This window comes from Halichoerus grypus, chromosome 5 (assembly GCF_964656455.1).
Source record: "Halichoerus grypus chromosome 5, mHalGry1.hap1.1, whole genome shotgun sequence".
NCBI classification, from domain to species: Eukaryota; Metazoa; Chordata; class Mammalia; order Carnivora; family Phocidae; genus Halichoerus; species Halichoerus grypus.
The window spans coordinates 113,408,939-113,428,339 of record NC_135716.1 but is presented as its reverse complement, the minus strand read 5'-3'; the positions used below and the strand labels follow the sequence as shown (position 1 = coordinate 113,428,339).

At 40.2% G+C, this 19,401-nt stretch overlaps 1 long non-coding RNA gene across 1 annotated transcript in view; it reads left to right on the top strand.

The window, feature by feature from the left end:
- Positions 1 to 651: 651 nt before the first annotated feature.
- Positions 652 to 19,401, top strand: part of LOC118541042 (uncharacterized) — a 98,062-nt gene continuing 79,312 nt past the window's right edge. The window contains exon 1 of the long non-coding RNA XR_004919925.2: positions 652 to 775. This is a non-coding gene — a long non-coding RNA (uncharacterized LOC118541042). The remainder of the gene's footprint in view (positions 776 to 19,401) is intronic.

The window sequence follows — 19,401 nt, the reverse complement described above, 5'->3', positions numbered from 1 at the left end:
GTCTTATGATTCTTTGTATTTCTGCGGTATCAGCTGTAACATGTCTTTCATATCTGATTTTGTTTGAGTCCTGTCTCTTTTTTGACTTGCTAAGTCTACCTAAAGGTTTGTCTAAATATGCTTATCTTTTCAAAGAACCAGCTTTTAGTTTCACTTATCTTTTCTCTTGTTCTTTTAGTCTCTATTTCATTTATTTCCATTCTAATAAATTTCTAGATGTGGAAGCTGAAGTTGATTGAGTGTCAGTGACTTGGCCATGTTTCTGTAGGTGATTAGTAACAGAACAATGCCTATTGTTGTAAGGCACACACTATCTCACCTCCCACAAAAGTATTTGATAACTAAAAAGCATTGTGATATAGGCTCTTGCTCCACGTGTGAATCATACCACTCTCCTCCTTACTTTTTCTGGATTTGACTAAATCAAGCTGCATTTAGTTTCCAGGAAAACTCATTTAATGAAAATATTAAGGTATGAGAATAGGCAACTGATTTTATATTTACTGTAACTCCTTCATTCACTTAGGATTTGCTTAGAGCTGACTCTATGCCAGGAACTGCTTGTGTTTGATCAGATTGGTGTGCCAAAGACACAAAAACCACAGAGCTCTTTTGTTTAGTGGTGATTGCAAACATGGCTCCTAAGACACACGCCTCTGGGTACAATAGCCCTAGTTAATTCTTTCCCAACACATCTGCTTGTGTTTGTGCACTTATCCAGGGTGGTCATTGGCTTCAGACTCCTGAAGGACGCACATCAGATGGGGTGAGTGAGGTAAGTTCTCCCTGGATTTAAAAGAGCTTTGGTTGATACCTGCTAGGACGATTTACCTTGCCCACTCAGGCCACTATGCTGTAAATCCCTCTTCTGTAGCCAATTGCAAATTTCATAGGCATTTAAATGTGCTGTCCACTCCTGGAGAATAATTACAGCTATTTAATTGTATTCATAATTTAGCATACACCTGAAAAATATGCTGTGAAATATCGGGGGTATCCTTTAATACTGGTGTTCCATTTACAAACTGTCACATTTATAAAGCGTCTTTAATCTTCTAGGGTCTGCTAGAATTTTTTATTACAGTCTGCTTTGTGCTTTAAATATTAAAGATTCGGCAATACTTCAAAAGGTGATAATGCCTGATGCTCTGATGGAGCTTAAACCTCACCAGCTAAATATATTGAGGAATGTTCAGTGGCCCTGGCTTAATTAAACATGCATGTGTATTTTCAAATGCAATATTTTTCTGCTTGTTAGGTTTCTGACAAACCTCCAAACAGGTCCAGGTGGAACAAAGCATGTAAACAGGCTTGTGAATGGAGCTTAAAGCACTCAAATTAGCACCTTCCCTCAATTAATATGCAAACCTTGGAATTGCTGCATTTGATAATGCCATTGAATACTATTTGCAGCTTAACAGTGGATCTCGGTCATTTCATTTCTCTAAAACATGTCCAGTCTAATTATGTGCAAAGACATTGGTGACGGCTTTTTAGCCAATGAGATGGTATCTGTCCCTAGTAACTCACTCTTCTCTCTAGAACATAGCATACATTACAAGGCAGTGGCGGGCTTTAAATGTACCATTTGTTTTCATTATATAGCACTTAAAAGGTAGCCTTCTACTAATTCAACATGCCATGATAAGGCAGCCAGATTCTTCGTAAGCCCTGAGACCAAATTACCTATGGCGGCGGATACTTGAAAATTACTTAAGCACCTTTCACAATTAAAACAAAAAAATGCATGAATGCAAACTCTGTCTATATTATTTCAAAAAGAAATCTCCACTTGGCATTTGCCACACTTCGGGTTTCTCTGAAAAACGTGGCTCAAAGAAATGGCATTTTTGTTTTCAAACGTGTACATTTAAATTTTTGTCACCAGAAATGAAATATTAAGCTCAGATTTTCAACCCAAGACTTCCAGACAGCTTCTCATAGAGTCATATAATATTGCCTAATATTAAAATCCCCAAATAAATAACACTTTGAATAGCTGCTCATCTATTTGGAAATATTACTAAAGCTACCCAAATAGAGATTGGCAGTGGCTTGAAAAAGAGAACAAGATATTTTACAGATGAGCAGAAAGACTGGCTTTGAATGATTCAATCGGCTGTAGAATCAACATGTAACAACTGCTGGACTAGGAAAAAACACAGAGTAAAAATATACGTGGAGGCTTCCAATAAAAGTTCAATTATTATGCTGTAATAGGTAAGCTTGTGCAAAAAAAAATTTTTTAAATAAAAAAGGTCTGTAAGATCCGAGGCAATATTAGAGCAATTTTCTAGGTGAGGCAGTGCTAGTGGGATATGACAGGTGAGGTATTGTTATTATAATACCTAAGGCAAAGCAGCAAGCACACAAAATGATAGACAAACCTGAATTAATATGATATGATCGGCAAGGTGGCATTTGAATATAATCTTCCTGTATTGTAGAGAAAGCTGCATGCCTATTACACAGTGAAGGAATTGTGTGCAAGACTGTAGACAGAGGACTCGGTGGGAGGAAAGAAAATATGGGCAAGATTTCAGAAGATGTCTGTGCTTTGCTGGGTAAGGAGTACACTTGGAAATTGGATTTGTAAACAAATTAAAAGCTGAATTTCTTCTCCCCAAGCTGCCTTCGGTGGGCATTGACAATAAACACTTAACCTTGGCAATTGGAGGCCTTTGGAACGAATAATCAGGGGGAAATGGGGGATGCAGAGCACATTTTAATTTTGCCTCCTGTTTTGTTAATCCATAGTTAGTGTTTCTAGACTGGATCTGTGAGCCAAGTGGCCATTTTAGATCCCCGGATAGGAAAATGTTGCCTTCCCTAAGAATTCAGCTAGCTTCTGCTTCCTTGATCTATGATCACCTCCTCTAATTAAAAGTCTTAAGAGCATCCAAGCTCTAATCACACAAAAGAGACCACAGCCTCCTGAAAGGGTGCATTTTATTAGGCGACAGAAACTCTCGCAAATTCGAGCCTGCAGAAACTGCCTGCGTGATCTTTAATGGATTTTTAAAGATGACAAGAAAGGAAATGGGCAAGTAAAGCAACAGAAAGCAGAAATTCCCTGAAGGAGCATTCTGAAGTAAATCAGTGCAACTGAAAAAGTGAACTCCTAGGGCCTGGGGATAGCTCCCAGGTTTTTCAGCTGGACACTTATGGCCTGTCGGGTCCCTGAACACCTCTGCTCTGGGCGGACTTTGACAGAGCAAGTCACAGAAAGATGAACGACAGCACCTGAAGTGCTGTTTGCGGGGCAGAAAATTGCTCCCTTTGCACGCTGGGCTTCCTTTGCTCCCTGTCACATGACTTATTACCGCCTCCCCATATAACAGTGCCGTTTATGTATGTTAACTTGGTGAGCTGTAATGGTCTTCTTTGCCTCCTTTCTCACTGCTGCTTGAGCAATTAAAAACAAAGGAAGCAAATGAGGTCAGCACTCGTAAAACCAGAATCTATAGGTGACAGACACCCTGAGACCAAACGGCTTCGGATGCTGCTACAGGGGAAGGAAACCATGAGCAAGAAAATATCCCGGCTTCCCAGGGCTTTAACTTAGGTATTTGCTTTTTCAGGTGAGAAGCTGATTTTAGGTGGTGGTGGTGGTGGTTTTTAATCAACCTAAATAAGGCATCTTTTTGGGAGTTTGGTAATGCTGCTAATGCAATGATGTGCCCCATGCAGCCAAGAGAAATAAACGAGAGATTGTTCTCTTTAATCTTCTAGCACAAAGACCAACATTTTAACCACACAGTAGAATTTTATCTCTAGGAGCTCTTGAAATAGCAGCTCTATTGATGTTGCACAATTACAGGGAGTGTTTTGAAATATTCCATACACAGGTATACAAGGATACCTCAGCCTATGTTTCTGATCCCAGCCTTGTTACCACAGTGATTTTTGCAAAGCTAATTAGAAGTACCTTCTTGCTTCCCCGAGGCGTGATTTCAGTAGCGCCCTGGTTTGTATCCTCCCTCCCTTGGCTTCTACGGTATAGATCCTATACCTCTTGGCAGGTAAGACAGTCCCTTAAGGAGAGAAATGGCTCTCAAGACCAGAGGTGACTTATATGATGTCCTGGCTTTCCTGCTATAGTTTGCTGGTCTCCCTGAGGTTGGCAATAGCCCCAGAACCCTTCCCACCCTCGAGGCCTCTGGGGCTCACGGTAAGAGGCTCGGGGAAGGGGCTAGCATGAAGGGAGGTGGTCCAACTAGCTCCCCTCCGTCAGCTGCTGCTGTGAGGGGATTCAGCAAGAAAGACTTCGAGTTGACCTAATTATTTGAAGTAATTCTTCCTGTCTTAGAATATTACTTCATAGATCTTCAATTTGAAGATACAGATAGCAACTATTTGAAGCATGACTCCAAGTGCACAAATATCTCTAAAAAGCCTTGGAATAGAAGATCATCAGGCCCCTTTGGGGCAGAATCTAGCATAGGACCTCTACAAGGTTCGACCACGGCCAAGATGGGACAGAATTCTAACATAACACCTGGGTGTAGCTTTCTGCCTTGGGAAGGAAACTGGGCTTGCCCATTGACCACTCACACTTGAGGAGAAGTGTGAAAAACAGCCTTGTATTTCATCTATCAGGGGAGGGGTACCTATCTATTTTTATTATTAAATTTCCAGGTGTATCTCACGTAACCTATTGGCTTAGTGCTAGACAGCCTTCTGTCTTCCTATTATTTTGTTTTATAGTGATTTTGTCTCCAACTAGATAATAAGATCCTTGAGGGGAGGACTGCATATGACGCTGCTCTTGACCTCTCACATTTAACAAACTTACATTATTGGGCCCAGAGAAAGCACTTCAGAAATGACTCATGAATCTGGTAGCAATGCGGGCACCTTCATACATCATGCTCACGTTAATAAAAAAATTAAAAAAAAATAAAAATGCACAACCTCATTCTGGTGCTTAATACGTATGTTTGCAAATAGCAGAAACCTGGGAAAATTCTCATACTTTAAACGACAGATTCACAATTCAGAAAACATCTTTGTGAACTCAAGTGCTGGAGCGAGCTAATGACATAGCCAAAAATTCTAGGTGAGCATTACTTGTGTATCTTGTATTACTTGTATATCTCAGAGGCACTGCAAATTGACATTCAGCCTTTTGGTAAACTTTTACTGAGCACCTACTATATCCTGGGGACTGTCCTATGGGCTAGAGTTACAACATGAAACAAGACAGAGAAGATTCCTACTCTCACGGAGCTTACATTCTACGGTCCAAACAGTTTTGCTCTATCCCCAGCCCATAGAAGAGTTCCCGGAATATCGTGTGATACTCAGTTTACCCCACTGTCTCTCCTCTGGGTAAACCTCTTCAGTTCTTTAAAGTCCCCTCAACATCCTGACCACTCAAGCGACACTACTCTAAATACAAATGTTTGCCTTTGTCCTAGGCTGGGATGAGATGACTGGGATTTCAGGTCATGGTAACAGCTTGAAAAAAAGCACAGAAGCATGAAAGTTCATGGGTGTTAAAAGAAGGGGAAATGACCCAGTATACTCCTAAAGCAGTAAGTCCAGCTCTGGCTATGCATCACACTCATCTGGGGAACTTTTCAAAAAATATACCTGCGTTCGTGTCCTGCTCCCCCAAATTCGCACTCACTTGATCTCAGGTTGCAGGTTGCATCCGAGTTTTGGTATTTGCTAAAAGCTCCACCTGCAGGTGGGTCTGACCTGCAACCCGGACCGAGAACTACTATTCTAGGGTTGCATGGAGATGAGCCTGGGAAAGGTCTATCAGAGTCCTATTGTGAGGGCCTTGAATAGCATGCTCATGAGTTTGGAATTAATTCTGTAGTAAACGAAGAGCCTAAAAAGGCTTTAAAAACACATGGGTGACGTGATCGGATCTATCTTAGAATGAAACTACACTGACAGAAAGCAGGGTAAATGTGATGAAGAAGAGATCACAGGCAGGGAAACCTGGAGTATATTTGAAACAGACCTAGTGAGAGATAACTAAGCCTGAACAGAGGTGGTGGCACCACAGCGGAGGGGCCAGAGTGTTCTCAGACACGCTGGTTTCTAGGAACGTGCAGCACATGGTCCCAAGTGCAGGGCTCTGAGAGACAAGGAACCAAAACTGACTACAGGTTTCCAACTTGAGTGACTGGATGTTAACAAAAGGCAAGGATTCTTAGCAAACACATACAACGTAGGTTGGCTGACCACTCAGTGGGGATGTTGTAGAAGAGATTAGAGCTCTAAAGAGGAGAATGACTGGACAAAATAACCTCTAAGAACTTTCTCGAGTCTGAAATTCTACAGCTCAATTGCATAAGGTTTTTAACTCATGAAAGACAGTCTATATTTTCATCTTCACACGCTCCACAATGCCTAGCATTTTGTAGGATACAAACATAGCTCATGAATGAAGTAATACAAAATTAAAGGGACATTTTAATAGGATTCCCAGCACGCAGGAGTATTTAAGTTTCCATATGCTATCTTAAACTTATTTTACGTTAATCTGAACAATGTCTATAATTTCTATGTAACACTATTCTTTAAAGACCCAAGGCACAAACCTGAGCTCCTTTTCTCCAGCTATAAATTTGAGATAATAATAATAATAATGCCTTCTCTATGGGGCAATGTGAGTCCACTCTCACCTCCCAAAGGATATGAAAGTGAGCAAACACCCGAGAACCACATTTCACCCAAACTATTGTGGACTGTGTGGGCATGGCCACACAGAGATTCCATTCAGTCCTATGTAGCCAGATCAGCTCAGACGTTTTTGGTATTTGTTGCTCTCAATGTGCTGTCAGTAACCTAGTGGGCCAAGTTAATATTAGCTCGCACTGGGTATATGAGGGTATTTTGTTGCTGTTTGGAGAAATGACCAGTTTACTTGGCTATCTTGACAGCTCTACTGTAAAATTTGCTGGCATTAAAGGTCAAAAAGACCCAGTTTTCCTCTGGTTGCTTCTACCCAAAAGAGAATAAAACTGGGAGCTGAATCACTTCTCTGACAATAATTTATGAATCATGCATTGACTGTGTTTGAATTGAGAAAGGCTTTCATATCCTTTCCATTAGCTCAGATTAAGTTTTCATACAGATGCTGGGAAGCATGCTAGCAATATCCTTCGCTCATTTTTATGAAAATTTTATCAGTGCTTTTTTCTGTACTACACTCCAATTGGGATGTCTCAGAATCTAAAGCTCAGCTTTGGACATGAACTTCTCTCAACCTGGCTGGCTGCAGCTCTAACGGCTTCAATATTTTATGGGCTCTGGCTAACTCAGCCGTGAGATTCAAGCTGCAGAGATTTAACTCTAATGTAAAAGCATGAACGGATGAAAACCGGGATGTCATAAGTAATACATCTACAAGAGCAGGATGCAGTTACCATTTTTAAAAGGGCTTTAAAAAGAAAACAACACTCTCTGTTCTGTCTTTATGCCCCAAAATGAAAAGCCCCTGAGCTATTGTACTAACCCAGGGCCATCTTTTCTTGCCTGCTTTTTCTTCAATTGCTGCTTAATTGTTGTGGTGGGCTGGGGTTTTTCCTCCAACCCCCCACCCTCATAAGGTCCCCCATCCACATGAAAGCCCCTAATGTCTGCATTCCAGAGAAATGGGCACCGCATGGTCGAATGTGTATAGGCCAAATCCATTTCTTAGCATCTTCCTCTTTTTGTCTCAAAACTGATTTAAAACATTTGGAAAATCTGTCTATTCAGCTGAAGTGTTCTAGTGCATTCTTTCCGAGAAACAGTGGGGTCACATGTGATCCGTCTGATGGACTTTTCCGCTGCAATCTATAGCCATTTCCCCCGAGCCCCGCAGAGCCTGGCAAAGCGCAGGAGCTCCGTAATGGCTCCAATAACAATGTGTTCTTTGTGTGAAAGAATCCAGGGGGAAGAGCTAGGGTAGACTGGTCAGGAACGAAAAAACAGCATTTTTTGCACTTACTTATTTCTTCATTATATACTCTGCCATCAAACATACTTTTTAACAGTAAATACCCCTTTCCATCAAACACTGCCCAAGCATGAAAAGAACAATACAGAAAGTTTTATTTTTAGAAGATTGTGGACATTACTGCTACTTATTAACCTGCTTCAGATTAGACAGCTGATGGCAGGTCTGCATTGCATCTGTCTGAACTCGTAAAGGGAGAGATGGCTCTAAATGGAGCTTAATTCATCTATTTCAAAATGTCACCTGATACGTGCATTGGAATAAAACCATCTCTTTCTAGTTCCAAAAATGTCACAACATCAACACCCCACTAAAGTAACTACAGAATCACAGATTGGGCATTGGATCTTCAGCCACCCAAGCAAAGAGGAGACTGTGCTGGTCTTAAAAGCTTCAGGGGCCCATAATCTCTCTCAGGAGCCCTTCCAGTATTTCATCCTTTTGAAAGTTGTTGTTCTGCCCTTGTATTCAAGAGATCTCTCCTATTTCTACTGAAGACCAACTCCTCTTATATAGTTGAATCATACACAACATGGGAAATAAGTCTTTCACAGAGACCTCTTATATCCTGGAAGAAAATATGGAGTTTTCCCTTTGGTCTCACCTTCTGTAGGATACCAATTTCTTTAGCATACTATATAAGAGGCACTTATCCTTCGTGTAACCACCAACCTTAATATTAAATATTCCAGAGAAAAATGGGATGGGGGGTGACTTACTAAATTGAAAGGATTTAAATGTATGTGTATATGTGAGGGTGAAAAATGAGATCTCTCACATAGGCCAGAAGGAGAATGAACTGGTGCAGCCTCTTCAGGAGACAGTTTGGCACCAGGTATGAAGACTCTCCAAATAGTCATGCCCTTTAACCTAGTATTCCACTTCCAGCAATTCACCCTAAGAAAATAATTATGAATACAGTAGAGATTAAGCTAAGGAAAGTTGTTTGCAATGGTATTCGGAAGTAGTTAAAAGCTGAAAATTAGCTTTCTAACCACAGCAGAAGAGTAAAATAAATTACCATACAGTCATAGGATAGAGTATTTTGAAAGAATTAAAAAGAAAGTACTAGAAAGAAAAAGCATGCTACCAAACTACACACATACACACAGCCTAACACCTATTTTGTTAAAGCAAATATGACCGACGTCTGTGGTGTACTTACCACGTGTGCCAGGCACCATACTAAGCAACTTCGTGTATGTTATTTCATTTAATCTTCAAAACAAACCTATGGCTACATACTTATTATGTAAACTTAGATAGTTTAAGGCCAAGGCCAAGAAGGTAGTAAGTAAGACAGGAAACCATTTCAATTTGATGACACAGGTTGTGGTCTTAACAGTTCGACTATTTATATAAACATATAAAACACTCGAAATTAACAACTTCAAACGGTAACACTTATTATTCCTGATGTTGGGATTACTACTATTTTCTTCTTTAAATTTAATTTTCCAAGATATCTAAAATAAACACCTATCTCTCATAGTTGGATAAAAAAAAGATATAGAAATTTGGTAATTCTCTTACTGACCCTTTCTCCACTGGCACTCACACACAGATACACACAGGTGATATATAATCTGTTCTTCCTCAAGCACAAATTTTCTTCAGTCTTCAAAATTTCTGTCATCAGCATCATCTCTAGGTGTGGGCTTCTCTAAAGAGGCTCTGAAGGATACCAGTACATGTAGGAGAGTCCCAGCCCTTGCCTTTTAGACCATTTCAATTTTCCTTCTCCTGCTTCGCTGCCAATTAACAAAGCTCCATTAGAGACCATTAGCACCAAAGCAATGATGGAGTCGCTCTTTGTGCACTACAAACACTCACTCTTACAGGCTCATTCCTGTTTTCAAGCCTTATTTATAACTGCCCAGGATGTGAGTGCAACGTTCTCTCTGGAAGTGAGCTACATTTCTTCCCAGTTCTATACATCATCCATCACTGGCAGTAAGAGCTCAATGACTGGATGCTCACTGCAATTCTGGGGATGATGATGAGGAGGAGGATGATCCTAGAGGCCGGGAAAGCCATAGTTCATTCTGCCACAGCCATGCTGCCTACAGCAAAACACAGCATGGGCTATTTTACCTTGAAAGCAAGTAGAGAAATACAGTGGGAAGGTGTCACATTTATATCCCTAATCTTTTGGCAAACATTTATTGAACAAATACTATGTGTCATGTGCTACACTAGACATTAAGTCTACAAAGATAAATAAGGCCTAGTCTCTGCCCTGGTGGAGTCAACAGTCTAGCCAGGGAGAGAGACTAAAAATATAATTTGGGGCCTTACCAGGAAGGACCTTGTTAAGTAGTTTTGATCTTATCCTTTGGGTGTGGAGAGTCCTCCGAAGTTTTTAAATCAAGTCATGACAGTCTGATTTGCTTATAGAAGAAGTACTCTGATGAGAATGTGAAAAATGGAGTGGTGCCCAAGAAACCATTACAAGACTGTGAATTAGTCAAGGAAGAAGTTATGCTGGTCCACACTAGCACAATGAGGATACTGATACATTTTGGATGTTGATTTGACCAGTCTTCCTAACCAGCTGAATTGCAAATGTGCAATGAGGGAGTAAGAGAGGTCACAGTTGTCGTTGAAGTTTTTAGTTTGAATGATCAGTAGATGGTGATACCGCTCACCATGACAGGGAATATAGAGGAAAGATTCTTAAGTTGTTTTTGGAAATGCTAAGTTTGATGTTTCTAAAGGATGTTATGTCAAAGTTTTTTAGAAAGCAATTGGGAATGGAGGTGAAGAACTCATCAGAGAGGTCAGCAATGTGTTGGTTGTAATTCTGTCATACATCTATGAATTCCAGTTAGCACTGAGGGTTTTTTTCCCTTCTGAAGTGAGAGAGGAAGTCAAAGTAGGTTTTGAGCATGCAAACCCTTTAGATTCTCCATACTCCCACCCGAACATGCTGATGTAAGCTGGTATGGTTTTCTAATTGTTTACTTAATTGTCTGCAAACTCTTCAAGGGCACAGACTATATATAATGAATTTGCTCAGTGAATTAATGGTCACATGGAATGATGGCATGGGAAACATGAAGAGATTACAGAGTCTGTTTTTCCAAGAGTTGTAACTCAATAGGTAGCAAATAAAAGAAGCATGGCCTACAGACACCCTCATGGCAGTGGGAAGAGTGAACTCTTCACAGCCTCGCTGTTGTCACCGCTCCATCCTTCCCCTTCTTTCTAACTCCGCCCAGACCAATCTATTAGCAAGCCATGATGAGTTCCAGCCAGCATCTTCTCATATCTGCATTCCTACAGCAACATCCCAGTGGCACCTCTCCAGTCTTACATCCTCTAAGGCGTTGCCCACACTTCAGCTGGTATAATATTTATACACTGTCAATGTGATCATGTCAATCCCTGTTCAAAACACTTTAATGGCTCATATTGTAATAAAAAGCCAAATTCCTTAGGCTTCTAATAGGGCCAGCTGTCCAAAACCCTCCTGGTGACTTCTCCAGCCTTACCTCCCTTCTTACCCTGCCTCCTTCTTCCTTCTTCCATACTCATGCTGTCTGGTCACACTGAACTCCATCTGTCCTCAATGTGCCTTCTCTTTTATAGCCTCGGGACTTTTGCACATGCTGTTCCCACACCCTAGAGCCCTGTAACTTTCTTCTTGCCCCTCAGCCTGACTAACTCCTGTTAGCCTACGGGTCTCTGCTTAGTTTTCCCCCTCAGCCTGCAGGAAGCTTTTCCTAATAAGGCAAGTCTTAATTTCATGTTCCTGATGGGTCTATCCATGATGGCATTCTGTTTACTTTCCCACAATACTTATCCCACTGCACTGCCACAGCCTGTGGACCTTTCTTTCTCAGTGGATCGCAAACTCTTAGTCTCTGCTCTTCCCCAGCATCTAACGCAGTGCCTGGTACATAATAAGCCTTCCGCAAAAATCGGATGGATGAATAAATGTCCTGCAGAGATGGAGGAAATGCGAACATGTAGCCTGGCCAAACGGGTTTCATGCTTTCTCTGTATCCTGTCTGGGTTGAGCCTGCAAATGAGGTCAATGTTTAATCAATTGGTCCACTAAGTGCCGTTAAACTATAGCTTCTCAGGCAGAGTCAGAGATGAAAGAAAACTGAAGTTGAAACTCTCCTCAGAAAAAGAGCAAGCACTAATATTTCAAAGAGAAGATGCTTAGATGAAACATACCCATCTCCTGGTTGTAGTGGCAGGTGGGAGGTTATTAGCATCCCTGATAAGCAATGAGATGGAGCCCAAGGCACTTCCTCTATTCTCTCCTCCCTGTCTCTCTCCTCCCCGTCTCTCTCTCTTCCCTTGCCCCTTTCCCAAGCAACAATCTGAAGAGAAGGAAAGTGCAATTACACACAGTGCCTGTTTAAAATTTAAGAAGACAAAAATGAGTTGAGGGTTTATTTTTTCCTTTTTGCAGGAAACAAATTAGCCCACAGTAGACTTGTGCCTGCAAGCAGCCCATTTAATTTGGTTATTTCCTATGCCTTGAGCCTAGCTTTTTCCCACTAATTCTGCTGGCCTTTTCCATATTGGGGCTTATCTCTTTGCTGTATCCAGAATCACATGACAAGTGAGAGTCCTATCTGTATTTTATCTATTTAATCATCCCACCACCTTATTCCCGAAAGAATCTAAGGTGATGAGTCATTTTTCTAAACACAATCTCTCCCCTAAATTGATGCCCACTGGTTTCAAGCAGTGCTTACTAAAATTTCAAACCCTCACCATTAAATGTACGGTTAAAAATCAGTTCATCATGTTCATGATTCCAACGTGTTTGGGATAGTGAGGACATAAGCCCAAAATTGACCATACGGGGGGTGCCCGCTCCTGGCTGTCCGGATGCAGATGATCCCTGCACACTGTCTCTACTTCGAGCTGGCAGAGGAATTATGATCTTCACCCTGAGCACCAGGCTCGTGTGCCCTACTCCCTGCCAGAAACTGTCATCTGATGGCTTTACAGGCATCTCACATCTGAGATACCCAAAATTCACCTCCCCATCTTACTCCCAATGTAGTCCAGTGGCCAAGAGCACAGAATCTGGTGCCAGATTTCCTGAGTTCCAATCCTGACTCTACCACGTAGCAGCTGCACCTGGGCTGGCTTAAATGACTGAAGCCCTCTGTGCCTCCGTTTCCTCATCTATACAATGCGGATAATAACAGTGCCAACACCACAGGGCTGTTACTAGAGATCAAGTGCTTAGCACGGAGAGTAGCACAGCATGTTCAGCATCCACAGGTGCTGATGTTGTCCTGTCCGTTGCCTCCTCCTCCCTCCCCTATTTGGTGAATAGCACTGGCACCTGCCAAGTCTCCAGAAAGTCAAAGTCAACCTGGCTCTTCCTAGTCCCTCACTTCACCCATAATTAGTCTCCCAAGCCTTGCTCACTTTACTTTCCTAAAAATCTCCTGAGTCTACCTCCTTGTCTCCACCTACAGGGACCATGTTTTGATTCAAGCTTCCTTTTTTTCTGACCTGGATGAATGTGGTTGACCTCTAAAATGTCTCAGCTCCTCCAGTCTTGCCCCCTCCATACGAACCACTGTGTCGCTTCCCTGTGAAGACACACCTTCCTCAACTTATTACTCCAGTGCCTATAACATCAGTCCCCGATTCCCCAGCCTCCCTCCCCCCCCTGTCTCCAGCCACAAGGAACTAAGGGTGGATGCCAAACGCAGTGTGCGCTCTTGCCTCTGGTCTTTGCACAAGTCACTCTCTCTTGCCTCTCGATTCATTCTCTGCTTTCTTCACCTCAGTTCACTGTGCTTCTTCCAAGGCCCTGCTATTCTCTAAACTCAGCAGTGCCTTTTGTATGCCTTCTCATGGCCCTCACCACACTATATTGCCTTTGTCTGTTCACTTGGATATCTCCTCCACCCCACTATTCCCTTGGCGAAGAGTTGACTTGGTATGGTCAAGAAGAACTCTGAAATAATTTTGCCAGGTTTGAATCCTGGCTCCTGGCACTTGCTAGCTCTGTGACTCTAAGCAAGTTATCTCATCTCTGTACCTCCATTTTCTTATCTATAAGGACAATGCAAAGTCTGACCTCATAGGATCATTGTGAGCATTAAATGAATTACTTGGAACCATTCCTGGTGCAAAGTAAGATGTAAATAAAAGGAGGCTATTATTATTAACCCTGTCCTATTTTGAATTGGGACCTCAAACAGTACCTAGCAAAAAGTCAGCAACATAAAGAGGTTTTAAGATAAAAAGACTCAACACCCCACCTCTAGACTAGTTTCATTGCTCATCACTGGGGAGCAGATATTTACAAGCACTGAGACCTCCCTGCTCCCACTACCCTACCAGTGCAGCCTCCTCAGGGAGGTCCTCAGGGCCCCTAGACCCTGGGTGGCTTGGTGCAGAAGGAAGAATGTGTATTTTGGAGCCAGAAGTCCTGAGTCTGCCACCATAAAACCTGTTATACTCTAGACAAATTACTTAATTTCGGTTTCCTCATCTATGAAATGAAAAATCATACCTACTTTGCAATGAAATGTATAAAGCAATTGGCTTTGTGCTGGCATGTAGTAAATAGTGACTATTAAAGTTAAAAAAAAGATTTTTTTTCTCATCATTATTGCAAAACCATTCTAACTAATCAAAACCCACAAAACTCTTATAAAGTTGTTAAAAGTGATTATTGGCATAATGTGAATAGGGAAGGAAATGGTCATTCAAGAGAATTCCAGGTATGTTTTGGAGATGAGGAATTTATGTGAAATAAATCCTTTCTGATAATTTTCTGATTCCCTGAAAGTGAGATCCTGGCAAGTACAATCTTGTACAAGAAGTGTCATGTGGAAGAGCGTTGGTTATTTAAAACCTGTTCTGTTGTCTATCTTTGATCCATACTGGGCCTTTCCCATACAATAAATGAGCATATATATGACCACGATTCCTACACAGACCTTTACTCCCTGTCCCAGACTGGCGAAAGGGCTGGTCCCCTGCTAGACCCCTAATGCCTAATAAATATTTACTCAGTTATTCAATGAATAAATGAGCTCTTCTTAGCTCAGTGACCAGAGTTGCTTCGTCTCAGCCAAAGGCCACAGCTCTGCTCACCTACAATTCCTAGGAATTGCTTGTTATTCACTGCTGACCAAATAGGTCACTCACCAGGAGGGAATATTTTACATGTGTGAGCCACACAGCTCAAGTGAGGACTCCACATCATTCTTCTAGAGCATTAATCATCTGGCTGCAAGAGAGAAAGTTTGCCTCTTTCTCTTTCAGTTTAAAAAAACAAAAAAACAAAAACAAACTATAAACAAAAAGCAGTGACTCCAGAAATAACTTAATAAAGAAGATTCTCTTTCTCCCCCAACCCCCTCATCAAGAAATAAAAATCCTAAGTAACAAAACACAAACAATCATTACTGAGCATTTTCAGAGCACAATTTAGAGAACTCCTGGTAAGAATTCCAGAAGACAGGGCTACTCTATTCTGAGCAAGTTCTGCTCTCCCTGAGTCTCCTCGTGGTTCTACTGAGCCTCAACATGGCCGTCCCTCCAGATGGCTTCACTCACATAACCAATCATGAGTTCTGAGCATCATGACTATATTCCTCCTGGGCTTCATCTCACTTCACAGTTATTCTGTGGAGCACCTTTTTTTTTTCCTTTTTTTAAAATTATTTTGTCATAGCAGGCCAAACCTGGTATAAAATCAAATACTTAAGACATGGTTGTTTTGGCCTTTGAGTGAGGCAGTTCAGTACAGAACATAAAGTCTTGCCTGAGGAGTCAGGAGTCCTGGGTTCTAGTCTACTAGCTAGTTGTACGACTTTAGGAAGATCATTTAGCTCTCTGGGCCTTGGTGGTTTTACCCATAAAATAAGGTAAATTGATCCAGAAAATCTCCAATTTTCCTTTCAGGATGGAAATGTATTTAATGCATATTTAGCACATCAACTTTATCATATATTACTGCTTTTGAGTAACTAACATAATACATCCTAACAGTTCCATTGTGGAAACTAAATTAAAGGACATTATTTTAGCTTAAAAATCCTCTTCTATATGACTTTTCCAAATTATTATATAGAGTAAACCAAAAGTCCCTGTTCATCTATATTTAAAATGGCCACAAATTTGTATGTACCTTAACAAATAAGACAAGAATTGTAAATGACATCTACAAGCAACCGGGGTATATTTTCAACACTTATTGTGACATAATGAATAAGAACTGTGCTAATACCTGTGTGTGGAGAGTCACTGATAACATATTTGCATAATGCATGCACAATGACAGTGAGCAGATTCAACACATAATAGTAAAACATTTGTTATTTAGAATCTCCCAGAAATTAATACAAGAAACCAACCAATCATGAATGTAAAAGCACTTTGTCTTTGCAAATATGATTTTACTCACAGTTGAAATAAAGCAAAACAAAAGATGTTAAGAAACAGAGTCCCCCACATTTCCTCTTGGCTCTACTGCCTTACAAACATTTACTCACCTTTCCTCCAGTCTCAATGGAGGTAAGAGTCATTCTCTCAAAAGTCAGTTTCTCTCCCCATACTGATAATAGTTTTGCTCTGTGATGGTTATGTGCCTAACTCCAGAAGTCATCACACTTTGTCTCATTCACATATCCTCAATCTCTCCCTTTCTTCCAGTCCCTCTCCCTCTTTTCCACTAACACATACAGTTATCCTGCACAATTAGAATAATTTGCCTTGCCATAATGCAATCTATTTAAACTCCTTCTATTTAGAGGAAGAAAAGCTTCCAAATCTATTCTCTGAGGCCAGCATTACTCTCATACCCAAACCAGACAAAACATTACAAAAAAAGAAAAAGAAAACTACAGTCCTATATCCCTGATGAACACAGCTGCAAAAGTCCTCAACAAAATATCAGCAAACCACATTCAATAATACATTAAAAGGATCATTCACCATGATCAAGTGGGATTTATTCCAGGGATGCAAGGATGGTTCAATATTTGTGAATCCATAAAAGTGATATATTAACAAACTGAAGGATAAAACATACAATCATCTCAATAAATGCAGAAAAAGTATTTGACAAAATTCAACATCTTTTATGATAAAAACTCTCAATAAAGTGGGTTTAGAGGGAATATACCTCAACATTATAAAAGCCATATATTAAAAACTCACAGCTAACATTATACTCAATGGTGAAAAACTGAGAGCTTTTCCTCTAAGATCAGGAACAAGACAAGGATGTCCACTCTCACCACTTTTATTCAACACAGTACTGGAAGTTCTAGCCACAGCTAGGAGACAAGAAAAATAAAAGCATCCAAATCGGTAAGGAAAAAGTAAAACTGTCACTATTTGCAGATGACATGATACTTGACACAGAAAACCCTAAAGACTCCACCAAAAAGCAACTAAAAGTAATAAACAGATTCAGAAAGTTGCAGGATACAAAGTAATGCACAGAAATCAGTTATGTTTCTATAAGTTAATAACAAAGTAGTAGAAAGAGAAATGTAAAAAACAATTCCATTTACTATTGCAGCAAAAATAATAAAATATCCAGTTATAAACTTAACCAGGTAGATAAGAGACCCAATACACTCAAAACTATAAAACACTGATGAAAAAAACTGAAGATGACCAACTGGAAAGATATTCCATGCTTGAGATTAGAAGAAGTAATATTGTTAAAATATCCATACTACCCAAAGCAATCTACAGATTCAGTGCAATCCCTATCAAAATATGAAAAGCGTTTTTCATAAAACTAGAACAAAAAATCCTAAAATTTGTATGGAACCATAAAAGACCCCGAATAGCCAAAGCAATCTTGAGAATAAAGAACAAAGCTGGAGGTATCACAATCCTAGATTTTAAGATATACTACAAAGCTACAGTAATCAAAACAGTATGGTACTGGCACAAAAACTGACACATAGATCAATGGAACAGAATAGAGAGCCCAGAAATAAACCCACACTTATATGGTCAATTAATCTATGACAAAGGAGACAAAAACATACAATGGGAGAAAAGATGGTCTCCTCAATAAATGGTGTTGGGAAAACTGGACAGCTACATGCAGAAGCATGAAACTGGACCACTTTCTTACACCATACACAAACATGAACTCAAATGGTTTAAAGACTTAAATATAGGACATGAAAGCATAAAATTCCTAGAAGAAAATACAAGCAGTAATTTCACTGATACTGGCCTCAGCAACATTTTTCTAGATAGGTCTTCTATAGCAAGGGAGATAAAAGCAAAAACAAAAAAATCCTATTGGGACTACATCAAAATAAAAAGCTTTTGTACAGCAAACCGTCAACAAAACTAAAAGGCAACTTACTGAATGGGGGATGATATTTGCAAATGATATATGTGATAAGGGGTTAATATCCAAAATATACAAGGAACTTAATACAACTCAACACCAAAAAAGTCCAAATAATCTGATTTAAAAATGGGCAGAGGATCTGAATAGACATTTTTCCAAAGAAGGCATACAGATGGCCAACAGACACATGGAAAGATGCTCAACATCACTCATCATCAGGGAAATGCAAATCAAAACCACAATGAGGTATCACCTCACACCTATCAGAATGGCTAAAATCAAAAAGACAAGAGATAACAAGTGTTGGCCAGGATGTGGAGAAAAAGGAACCTTGTGCACTGTTGATGGGAATGTGAATTGGTACAGCCACTGAGGAAATGAGACTGGAGGTTTCTCAAAACATTAAAAAATAGAAATACCCTATGATCCAATAATGTTACTACTGGGTATTTACCTAAAGAAAATAAAAACACTAATTTGAAAATATATATATACCCTTATGTTTACTGCAGTGTTATTTAGAGTAGCCAAGGTAGGAAAGCAACCTAAGTGTCCATCAATAGAAGAATAGATAGACACATTGTGTGGATAAACACACACAATGGAATATTACTCAGCCATAAAAAAAGATGAGATCTTGCCATTTGCAACAACGTGGGTAGACTTAGAGGTATTATGCTAAGCGAAATAAGTCAGAGAAAGACAAATACCATATGATTTCACTTCTATGTGGAATCTAAAAACAAAAAACAAAAAACAAACAAACAAAAAGCAGAAACAGAGCCATAAATATGGGGAAGAAACTGATGGTTGCCAGAGGGGAAAGAGGTGGAGAGTTGGGCAAGATGGGTTGGGGGGGTTAGATACAAGCTTCCAGGTATGGAGTGAATAAGTCATGGGAATAAAAAGCACAGCATAGAGAATGCAGTCAATGGTACTTAATAGCATTGTATGGTGAAAGATGGTAGCTACACTTGTGATGAGCATAGCTTAACATATATAAGCTTGTCAATTGCTATGTTGTACAACTGAAACTAATATAATACTGCATGTCAATACTCCAATTTTTAAAAAAATACTTCTATTGAATACGTATCTTCATATTGTATCCAGATTT